We start from the raw sequence: 12014 nt of genomic DNA on the forward strand, positions 1-12014 counted from the left end.
AATAAGTAAAACAAAATAAGTGAAATCAATTTAAATAATATACTTCATTTAGCATAATATATCAAATGTCATTTTTAACATATACAGTTAAATACAGAGCTACCGATGAAAGCCCTTCTTGTTCAGCACTGTGTCAGTGAGAATGGATATAGATTTTTACAGAGGCCATATCTCCATTCAAACTGCCCACATTTCAGCTGCCCAAGAGCTATGTGGGTTCATCCACCTACACCATGGCTAGCTCTTAGCCCAGAGATGCCTCACGTGAATTGCTACCTTCTGACATTTCAGGTCTTCAACTGCATTTGTCTCATTTTACAGAAGAAAACCATGCGTGTAAATACTTTAATGCAGACTTTAAGTCACACAAATGCACACACATATACAAATGCACACACAAGATTCAAGTGTAAGTATTGATGGCCTGTATATTTCCTTATAAATTAACCTGAAAACTAAAATAAAGTGTTTTCTTCTTCTGAAGCTTTCTGAAAGCATGTATGAGTTCTCTCATGCTTTAAGTGGTTGGTGTTGTCTGAGCCTCTGACTCGTGGCTCTGAATGGCCATGATGCCCATGGTAATCATTTGACAGAATGCCAGTAATGGCCACTTAGAAAAGCTGACCTTGTAACAATATCCACATTCTCTTGTTTCTGCTGACTTAGCCTCAACCCAAAAATTGTTTTCAAAATGAAAGGATAACCAATTACTTTTGGTTCGTTAAATTATCCTTTAGTGCCAGTGAGGGCCAAACATCAAAGAAATGAATACACAAAGGGAAGCACCCTTGAATGTTGACATTTGAGCTACAGGCGTGTAATACTTAGAGACAGTTATCTAAGATGACAAGGCTATCGAAATGAACAGGGAGAAAGTTCTCTGAATTACGCTATTACTGAACTAATTTAAGTTCAGTTTAATTTTTGAAACTTGAGAAATTTATCTCATTTCTACGATACTAAAAATATTTTTGCTGAAATGAAACTTTGAAACAAAGGATCTAAGATCCTCTCCATTAATTAGTAAGTGCTAAGATACCATTTAATACTTAAAACAGGGATCAAGTTAACAGATAGCGCTCTAGTTGGTGGGTAAGTTGATCATTGGCACGGAATTCATCGGCTTACATAAAACTCACTATGCACTTTCCAGCTGGTATGAGGCACTGCTGGCCCTGCATTCCAGCTCAGCACATGCTCCTAGAATCCTCTCTGCCTGTGGCAATATTTCAGGGAAGACATTTCTGATGAGTTAGTTCTTGGCCTTAGAAAATGGCTGGGGTTCATTGTGATCTACCTACCTTGTTATAGGGTCAGTCCCCTGATCATTTCTGCTCTCTAAACTTGGTGTAACACACAGCAGGTCCATGATAGAAGATGGAGAGAGGCATCAAAATGTAGTGTTTTGTGTGCATTACTAGCTTTAACTCCCAAGAAATATTTCTCATGATTGACCACACAAGGATTTGTAAATTCAACAAGCAAGGGCCAGAGTGTCAAGTTTATATTCATCACAGGAGAGGACAAATGTATCTTCATGGTTCTGGTATTCTCAGAGGAAATGTCAGACAAAAATGTGAGTCCGGGTCAGATAAATCAATCCCAACGGCTGGTGTTCATATCTGCTCTTTATCTCATTAGAAGGCTGATAACCACATCATTGCCTCTTCATCTCAACAAATGATAGTATAAACATTAGCAATCACAGCTAACATTGCCACGTGATCACTTTTAATCTCGGGAAACAATTCAGTGAAGAAAGCCTGGTTTAGAGGTGTAGTCATGGGAAAATGTTGATTGGGGTGATAGGTCACTTGTTCAAAAATGAATAGCGATTAAATCAATGAGAAAGTCACCAGTGAGTGGCTCTGCCCTACCTCAGAGTGCCCACTCAGCCACCCACATATGTCCCTTCCTGCTCAAGCAGTGCTTTTCCAAGGGAAGTCTCCAAGAGTCACTCATGGTTGCTTCACACTGGAACTACTTTATTAATTAGCTAATCTAGTTTTCCTTTTGTACCAGGTGGACACTGTCTCAATGACATGAAAGTATTAGTGAGTAAAAGTCTTGGAACCATATTACAAATTAAGGTGTCACAGTCTCAATGGATAGTCACTGTGTTCTTTACTGCAGTGAATATAAAGAGGGAAAAGTCAAGCAGCAGAGAAAAGGAAGTCTTGTGAAAGCTTGCAGCTGTAATGCCCAGCTTTTGATCGCTGGGAGGAAATGCAAAGTGGGCATGAAGTACTTTCAAAAATATTGAGATATCATCTTTGTATTCAAGTATAATTGCTGTGGCATTAGTTGTGCCAGACACTTCTTACACAGAAAACATGTTTACTCGAAAGACCAACTGGCTGACTAACTATGATTATTCAAATATGGAAATCTGACAAATAATTGGAAATAATTGAAGTAAGTTCAATACTTCAGGGGGAAAAACTCTCTGCCAATGCTGAAATTCAAACCTTAATGGATCGTAGAAGTCTGGGGGAAGCTCACATGTGCTCCTATAAGCTTGACAGCTTCCCAATTCTGGAAATACTTTTCTGATGAGAGGGATGATGATATTAGCAAAAGTAATATTTACTGTTGAAAATGAACTGTATCAGCATTTAGAATTTTTGTAGTGCTGAGAGAACCAATTTTTCCCAAGTGGAAAATGCATGATCTTATGTAATCATACAGAGGCTAAAAATCTATACAAACCATGTCACCCACCATAGATTTTGTGTAAGGAATGAGTCACTCAGTTTTCTCACTGCTCTTAGATTGCATACTATGACTAACTCAAGAAACAATCTGTCATTGAGTTTCCCTGTGTGTTATATCAAAGTCAATGAATGGTCCTCAACCCAGAGTTACACAGCCTGAATTAAACTCAGAGGAAGTCATGAATAATAGAAAATGATTTGTATTGAAGAAGGGGGGTCTGGCAGGGGTTAGGTGGACATGGGGGTGGTAGCCAGAATGTTATATGCAGTTGCATGAAATGGTGAAAGAACGAAGTTTATTCATAAAGCAAACACACTTCTGTCTTAGTTTAAAAGGATGCGAAATTTCTTGTTCTGAGTTACTTTCCTCATGGCTGGAGTCAAATACCCTACCAGAAGCAATTTAAAGGGAGAATGGCTTATTGTAGCTCACAGCTTGAGGGATTAGTCCACCATAGCAGGGAAAGATGGTAACATGAGTGGGAAGACTACTTGTCGCCTTGCTTCCTCAACATAAGAAACGTCCTGAGCTTCTATCAGCCCCGACGTTTAAGAGAGTCCAACTACCTCTTACTACATTTTTCTGAAACATTGTTTTCTTATTATTATACTATATGGAAAATAATTATGACTATTTTGTAAATGAATTTCTGGGTAAATATTTTTGATTTATACTTTTTAATATAGAATAATACATCGATAACTACAGCAACTATTTTCTGAAGTTCCTTGTGTCTTCAGGGCAAAATGTTTAAGAATCCTTGGTATTACCTTCCTTAATTCCAGAGTAGCGAAGCAGTTTGGTGACATAAATAAAAGGGAAGTTTTTCTCTTCATTCTTTAAAAGGAATGATTTCCTCTGATTCACATGAAAATTATAGCTCAAACCCTTATTTTGCATCAGATAAGAAACTGAGGCACACGGTACACATAAGGCTACCAGTCCAGCCAGAGGTATACCCCAAGAGGGAGGGCATGGGCTAAACATAACCCAAGAATCAGTGCTTTCTCATTCTGTGACTTCCACCAAAACAGTACTTCCTTGTATAAAAAGAGTACCCACCCAGATTCTGCACATAAATGCATTTCTCCTAATGAGTCCAGATACAAATTGCAAACAACAACATGCAAATCTGGTTTGCAAGTCACAAAAATTGCAAAAAATAACTGTTCCATTTGTGCAGCCACATTGTTTTCTGAGCATGGGTTTGTAGTAGAGTTTTATGCAGATCATGAAGAGTAATGTTCATAGCTCCATGGAATCCCATGTGCTCAGCACAAGCTCAATTCACAGCATTTGCAGGAAGTGTCCCCGTCAGCATGTGAGCATTTACTTTTCTCTCCTATCCCTTCTAAATGCCTCTACTAAAACAGATAAAATATTTTACAAAATAATTTTATTTTAAATTTTGCTTTATATTTTTATAACCAACTTTGTATTTCCCCTCCCTCTCTCCCTCCTTCCCTTCCTTTCTTCCTTCCTTCTTCTTTGGTTTCTAATTATTTTCACAATTGCACAATAGTCAAATCAAAGCATAGTTATACTAGGTCAAATTATAGTGCTAATCTCTAAGAAGTATGTGGTGGACTTCTCTGTCAAATGAACAGACGTAAACTCTGAGCGAGATTTGAAGGTCATCTTTTACCAGGAGATTTCAATAGATTCTATGTTGTGCCTGTATGTGGCTAATTAAAAAATGTCTTCTAAAAAATAATTAGACTAATCTTTGACACACTGGTACTTAATGTTCACAATCTAACTTAATTTTCTTTGGATCAATTTGAGTAGTACCAAGCGGCAAGAGACAAAAGGCTGAGGTTGGATAATTTTTTTTCCTACTCAAGATAAAGTGTGTTAATCTTTTCTCCTTGCCTGGAATTAATTTCAGCATGGAGGGTTGTTTCAAGGCCTAATGAGTTCCTCACTATGGGAAGCTTTTGCTGGCACCCAGCTCTCGTTTCACATTGTCCTTCTAAAAGATTTCAATCTTAAGAAAATTCAAGATACATAAATCTGATACTTGGTAAGCAAATGAGACTTTTATTAGTTTTATACTTGTGTCTTCCTTAAAAGCACATGAGAGGCTAGAGACGACTCAGCAGAAATCATAACTTGCTCTGCAATTGTGAGGAACAGAGTTCAGATCTCAACACCAGCATAACAAGCGGGACTTCCCTGCAAATGAAGGAGGACCATTGGGGTTTGCTGGCTTCCAGCCTAAAGGAGGAGCCCCAGAAGGACAAGAGGAGAGTGATGAAAGATAGTTTCTTCTAGCCTCCCCTCCATCAAATGGATACATGGACCACTCACAAACAGCACCTACACATAGCTCAGACACATTCAAATAAACAGATAGATAAACATCTGTTTTAAAAAAAATACAAAATGGGGTAATCAGTGTTTTTCGCCATGTTTTTTTTGGGGGGGAACCCCTATTTTTCTGAGGTTTTGATCTTTTGGCGTGTATAAAATTTGAACTCTAGAAGTTACTATGATAAAATAAGCACTACCATCGAGGTAAAGTGAGGGCCTTCTGCCCTGCTTTCAGGGGGATTTGACAATGACCTTAGCTATATATTGACTCGCCGATTTGTTTGTTCATGTAGCTTCTACAAGCCTAGTGTGCGTGAGCCATCATTCTGTGCATCCACAATATTATTTATGGTGAACAAATTCCCTATCTTTGTCAGGCATACGTTTACTGTCAAGAGACAATGAATAAATAGTGCTTCAGAAAGAGGGTATGCTACACAGGCAAGCATTCAGAGGTTAAGAGCAAGAGAGTATGATTTTAGGTAGAAGACTCAATAGAGCATAGGCATGGATAACATGATCCTATTGCATGGTTGCCCGTGTCCTATTAAGGTGGGAAGGGCCCACTTGTTCCACCCATGAGTAATATATGTAATAGATCCATGTTTCTTGCTAAATTCACCTCTGCAAAGGACAGTGAAACCCCTGGTTTGATTAATATCATTTTGTTTTTGGCTTTCCTTTATATGGTACATTCAAACGGCACATTGCTAGAATTTGAGGAAATTCCGTTAGTAAACAAAAATTTGCCTCCTTCAACTATTTTCAACACCACATGCCTAAGATAGGCCTTCAAAAGTCAGCAAAATGTTTCTCTTGTGGCAGGCTGTGGTAAGATACGGACTTCTAAGTCCAACCTGAACCCTGGCTAGAAGTTTCCCAGAAAGCTAAGTAAAAAGGTAGTACTCATTTTATTTTATGCGTGTGTGCGTGTGTGTGTGAATGTGTGTGCACCACATGTGCAGGTGCCATGGAGGTCAGAAGAGGGTATAGGCTCCTCTGGAACTTGAGTGACAGGGGTTGTAAGCTGCTAGATCCACATCTAAATGCTGGAACCTAAATTCAGGGCCTCTATATGACCAGTAAATGCTCTCAACTTCTGAACCATTTCTCCAGCACAAGAGATGATATTTTTATTTGATGCCCTAGCACTAAATTTTAACTTCTACTCACACTAGAAATTCTGAGTTAGGCAACCTAGAATTTTAGTAAGCTGACCTGTAATTTAAATAAAAATATAAAGAGAGAAAGTTATCATTTTCTGTTTCCACCTACCGCTCATGTGGAAATGTTGCTTTTCAATGTCCTGTAGGCTGTAGCATACCAAAGAATAGGATTGATGACTGTAATTCACAGTGACTTGGGAGGCAGCTGCTTTCCAGTTCAAGAGTGAAAAGAATTGTCTGCATTCAGTTCTGCACATGCTGGGTGTGCCACAGGGACCAGACGTCAGTAATACAAGAGACGGATGTACCTGTCCATTAGATTCCCGTATTTAATCACTGTCCCTGAGATGCAGGCTGAAGCAGGGTCACTTTTTGGTGGAAGAAGACTGGAAGACACTAAAGTCATCTTAAAATCAGTATGTCATCCAAAGTAGAATTTTTATTAAAGCTATGAATCTCGGTCAAGCTAAGATACCTGTGAGATTCAATGCAGTGACTCTGTGAAGGCTGCCTGGTCTGCTTCTGAGTCTGCTGCTATCAGAGAGCAAGAAGTCCTTAGTGATTCTTCATTGTCAGCTAAGCTATGCATAAACTCGTGCATCTGTGTGGAACATGTGATCATGTATGTATGAACGTACATATGTATACATTATACAGAAAATACAAGTGTTCTAAGTGTCTATTTATTTCCTCATCCCATGGTTAGCAGCAGTATTTTTAATAAGGTTAGGGATAATATTTTACCATGTAGTTAATTTCCAAATACATTAAAATTATTAATGTATCAGATTACCTAATTTCAAAACATAATTATGACATATACTTTAAGGAAACAACTGTAATGACACATTTAATTCCAATAATGCCAAAGTGTGGGTACCTAGAATGTACTACAGGGCAGGGATGGTGCACTCTGCGGAACACAAGGGCTAATTGCCCTATGAGGAGTTATTTTCTACTAATAAATCTTAAGAACCAAAAAGGCAAGGCTGAGAACTCAGATTACAAGAAAGAAAAGTTATGGGTAGACAGTTTTTGATGTACATCCAAAATCAAAAGGCATCTGAAGTCAGGCCAGAAAGTTCAAATCACTATGGTGAGCCTTTTAGATAACCAGGTGAAAGAAAATAGAAGAGAAAGATAAAGGATTGGCTGGCACTGGGGCAGAGTTCCCAACATCCTCTGGGGTCCTTCCTTCCCTTCCCTTTCTCTCAGACTCCGTCTGAGGCTCTCTTTACTGGCTTGCTTTATCTCAAAAAATGAATCACAGAGCTTCAGGTTTCTGCTGCTTCAATCACCGGGCACCTAGAATAATATTGTCAGCCGAGGGCAGGGAGAAGAAAGTGATGTTGGCAATGAAGTGGAGAAGGATGTTAGAAAAGAAATATTGATGGAGCTTCACAGAGTGTAGCTGGGTCACTCCCAGGGCAAGGCTCGGGGGACCTTAGACATTGGATGCCCCTTTCTCTTAACCCTAATCTGTAAATCCTCTCAGCAAGGAAAATCTTTGAAAAACATCCACAATTCAGAAACATGAACTATTTACTATTTATATGTGAGTATTCTACATTACAATAACCATATGGATTATTAAAGAACTTTAGGCTCCCTTTGCTATCACCGGCTTCTGTGGCGTATCTATTTAAAACTGCCTGAGTTTACGCTCTCAGAGAACATGTTATTCTGAGACATCTGACCTCGCCGTAATTTCCTTGGCTTTAGCTGAAATTATGATGGTGCAATATTCTAGAAAATTGCCTATTCAGAAAACAGAAGAATTCATGTTCTCTCATTTCTCATTCTTAATCAACTGAAAATAAAGGGCTATATTAAGAACTCGTGGTCGTTGCTAACCAGCTGCTTCATCCTGGATGGTGACTTCATGCCTCCAGGCCTGGCCATCTTCCTCTGCCAAAGATCTTCTAGAATAAAAGTCCATTTGTCTTGGGGTAAATGAGAGCTGAGCTTCTGAAGAGTGCACTCCAAGTTGTTAAGAGTCCAGGAGGGCTGATAAGGGGCTGTACAGTCTAGAGCTTCCTCCCAGGCCTCTGCTTCTGAAAGAAGGATGTCAGTGTGGATGCTCACTGCAGGTGTGTTTTTCCATTACAGATAAATAGGATTTACAAGCCCCAGGAAGCACTTGAGAAGTCTTCAAATGCCACAGCCAACTGCTATTTCAAAGAAAACAAAATAGATGGTTCTAGAAAGTCCATGCTGTTTCTTCACTGAATTTTAGGTGAGTGTTTAAGACAACGATATTAATCTAATCTTCCAAAATGTGCTGTTCCTCTTTGCATAAAAACGGGGTTAAAGAGTATCGATATATTTCATTCCGTGTTGTACAGGGCTACATTTCTTCACTTTTGCCTTTTTCCCGTTAACAGAATCGATCTGGCTGAATGTATGCAGGAGATCGCTTATCTTGGGGGGAAAAACAGAATTCTTTATTCTATTCTAAAAGCTACCTAAAATTTTTAAATATAGAAAGTATATTTACTATCAGAGTATGAAGTCAGGATGAGATAACCTGGTCATAATGACACAAACAAAGGAAGGCAGATGGTGGTTAGGTTGGCGTGTGAGCAAGCCAGGGTGTGAGGGTAGTAATTTCAGAAGCTTCCTGTTGGGAGGGGTTTATAATGTCTAAATTAGAAGCATGGAGCAATTAGTGTCCGGTATACTACATTACAGTGCTACATGCAATGAGACACACACACACACACACACACACACACACACACACGCACGCACGCAGGCATGCACGCATGCACACCAAAGCTCTGATTTGCCTAGCTATAAAATAAACAAATCAATATTGGATTATCAAATGTAATTACCCTTCCTTGCTATAGTGTTTGCAAGTTACTTATCTAGCGTTTTCCTAGTAAGAAATGTGCTGTTGCTATTCTTCATCAGAACAGAGGGGAACCAAACAGTTGAGTGGCAGCCATATTGAGAACTCCCACTTCATCCTAACATGAGCTTTCAAAGTAGTAGTATTTGATTTTTTTCTCTACTTTAAAGAATGGCTGTGACTGGAACATTGGACTAGACCCAGCACCCATTGTCCAAATGCAATCCAATAGGTACCCATGCTTCCTTTCCACATTAAATATTACCCATGTGGAAACTGTTTAGTCAGTTTGAAGTAGTGAAGATACAATATGAGTTAAAGTGTCATGACAGCATGTCTGAAAACAACTTTGCTTAAAATTCAGATTTAGATTCATCATCCACTCTAAGTAAATGAGATAAAAGTTCAAAATCAAGTGTGTGCTAAAATGACTGCTTTTAGACACCAAGATACCCTTTGTTATTTTGATTAATTTCAAAATGAAACCAAGAGATTCTCTCATAGACTCAAGTGTGTATAAATTTTCTTTACTGGGATTGATTGTAGAGCTAAAATAGTGATTTCCTTTATTTTCTAGAGATTTGTTTGCTGAAATTCCCAAGAGCTAAACTGAGTACATTTCAAAAATCTTAGTAAATCAATTTGCCTCATGTAGCCATTATTCTAGAAAGGAAAATGGAAATGAGAACTGTGTTTCTGGGCTCTTTATTCTGCTGTTGCGCCTGTCCTGTCCATCTTTATCTGCAGGGCCATTACTGGTTTTATCCGGTGCTATCTACAATGGGGACTGATGCTCTTTGGGCCATATTTTCTTCATCATCACCTCTAGTCTCTCCAAGTGGCTTTTAACTCTGACATTCAGTGACTCTTCCTTTGTCCTTAAGAAATCTGAATGTCAGTGCCTATGGCTTCCTACTATGTACCATGAAGTTGCTTCACAGGCCCCCAGGTGTGGTAGTTTGGATGAGAATGGCCCCATAAGCTCATAGATTTGAATGTTTAGTCCCTGGTTGATGGGTCTGGCTGGGAAAGATTAGGAAGTGAGACCTTGTTGGAGGAGGTGTGTCACTGTCACATGAGGCAAGCTTGGCAGTTTCAAGGCCCCACCCCATCCCAGTTGCTCTCTTGGTCTCTTGGTTGTCTCAACATGTAAGTTTTCAGCTATTGCCCCAGCAACCTGCCTTCCGGCTATCACGTTTCCTACCACAGTCACAGACTCTAACCTTCTGGAACCATGAGATCCCAAATTACATACTTTATTTATAAATAGCCTCGTTGGTGCTGTCTCTGCACAGTAATAGAAAATAACTAAGACACCAGCTTAGTTTCCCAAATCTCCCCTGCTTTGTGTACTATTTCACCAGATTACATTCTTTTTAAAATACTTATTTTTTTCTTTTTTTCTTTCTTTCTTTTTTTTTTTTGGCTAAGTTACAACTAATCCAGCTATGTTTTATTAACTTTTTTTTTATAAATTTATAACTTGCTTCTCCCACAAGAAACAAATGATTCCCAGGAAACAAGAGTATACTGGGTTGTTCTGTTTTTCTTTTAACTTTCACATGCTTTACACATGGGCACTGGAAAAAATTTCCTGAACAAAACACCAATGGCTTATGCTCTAAGATCAAGAATCGACAAATGGGATCTCATAAAACTGCAAAGCTTCTGTAAGGCAAAGGACACTGTGGTTAGGACAAAACGGCAACCAACAGATTGGGAAAAGATCTTTACCAATCCTACAACAGATAGAGGCCTTATTTCCAAAATATACAAAGAACTCAAGAAGTTAGACCGCAGGGAAACAAATAACCCTATTAAAAAATGGGGTTCAGAGCTAAACAAAGAATTCACAGCTGAGGAATGCCGAATGGCTGAGAAACACCTAAAGAAATGTTCAACATCTTTAGTCATAAGGGAAATGCAAATCAAAACAACCCTGAGATTTCACCTCACACCAGTGCGATTGGCTAAGATCAAAAACTCAGGTGACAGCAGATGCTGGCGAGGATGTGGAGAAAGAGGAACACTCCTCCATTGTTGGTGGGATTGCAGACTGGTAAAACCATTCTGGAAATCAGTCTGGAGGTTCCTCAGAAAATTGGACATTGAACTGCCTGATGATCCAGCTATACCTCTCTTGGGCATATACCCAAAAGATGCCTCAACATATAAAAGAGACACGTGCTCCACTATGTTCATCGCAGCCTTATTTATAATAGCCAGAAGCTGGAAAGAACCCAGATGCCCTTCAACAGAGGAATGGATACAGAAAATGTGGTACATCTACACAATGGAATATTACTCAGCTATCAAAAACAACGAGTTTATGAAATTCGTAGGCAAATGGTTGGAACTGGAAAATATCATCCTGAGTGAGCTAACCCAATCACAGAAAGACATACATGGTATGCACTCATTGATAAGTGGCTATTAGCCCAAATGCTTGAATTACCCTAGATCCCTAGAACAAACGAAACTCAAGACGGATGATCAAAATGTGAATGCTTCACTCCTTCTTTAAATGAGGAAAAAGAATACCCTTGGCAGGGAAGGGAGAGGCAAAGATTAAAACAGAGACTGAAGGAACACCCATTCAGAGCCTGCCCCACATGTGGCCCATACATATACAGCCACCCAATTAGACAAGATGGATGAAGCAAAGAAGTGCAGACCGACAGGAGCCGGATGTAGATCGCTCCTGAGAGACACAGCCAGAATACAGCAAATATAGAGGCGAATGCCAGCAGCAAACCACTGAACTGAGAATAGGTCCCCTATTGAAGGAATCAGAGAAAGAACTGGAAGAGCTTGAAGGGGCTCGAGACCCCAAAAGTACAACAATGCCAAGCAACCAGAGCTTCCAGGGACTAAGCCACTACCTAAAGACTATACATGGACTGACCCTGGACTCTGACCCCATAGGTAGCAATGAATATCCTAGTAAGAGCACCAGTGGAAGGGGA

At 39.4% G+C, this 12014-nt stretch overlaps 1 protein-coding gene across 29 annotated transcripts in view; it reads left to right on the plus strand.

Moving 5' to 3' along the window:
• Dtna (dystrobrevin, alpha) overlaps positions 1 to 12014 on the plus strand; it is a 356193-nt gene that overhangs the window by 156882 nt on the left and 187297 nt on the right. For 28 of the 29 annotated variants that reach the window (XM_063277418.1, XM_063277429.1, XM_063277438.1 and 25 more), the window contains exon 2: positions 8304 to 8430. The exons of the other annotated variant lie outside the window; for it this stretch is intronic. The gene's annotated coding sequence lies outside the window, so the exon portion shown is untranslated. The remainder of the gene's footprint in view (positions 1 to 8303; positions 8431 to 12014) is intronic. 29 annotated transcript variants of the gene reach the window in all.

The sequence above is a fragment of the Rattus norvegicus genome, chromosome 18 (assembly GCF_036323735.1).
Source record: "Rattus norvegicus strain BN/NHsdMcwi chromosome 18, GRCr8, whole genome shotgun sequence".
In the NCBI taxonomy this organism is placed as follows: domain Eukaryota; kingdom Metazoa; phylum Chordata; class Mammalia; order Rodentia; family Muridae; genus Rattus; species Rattus norvegicus.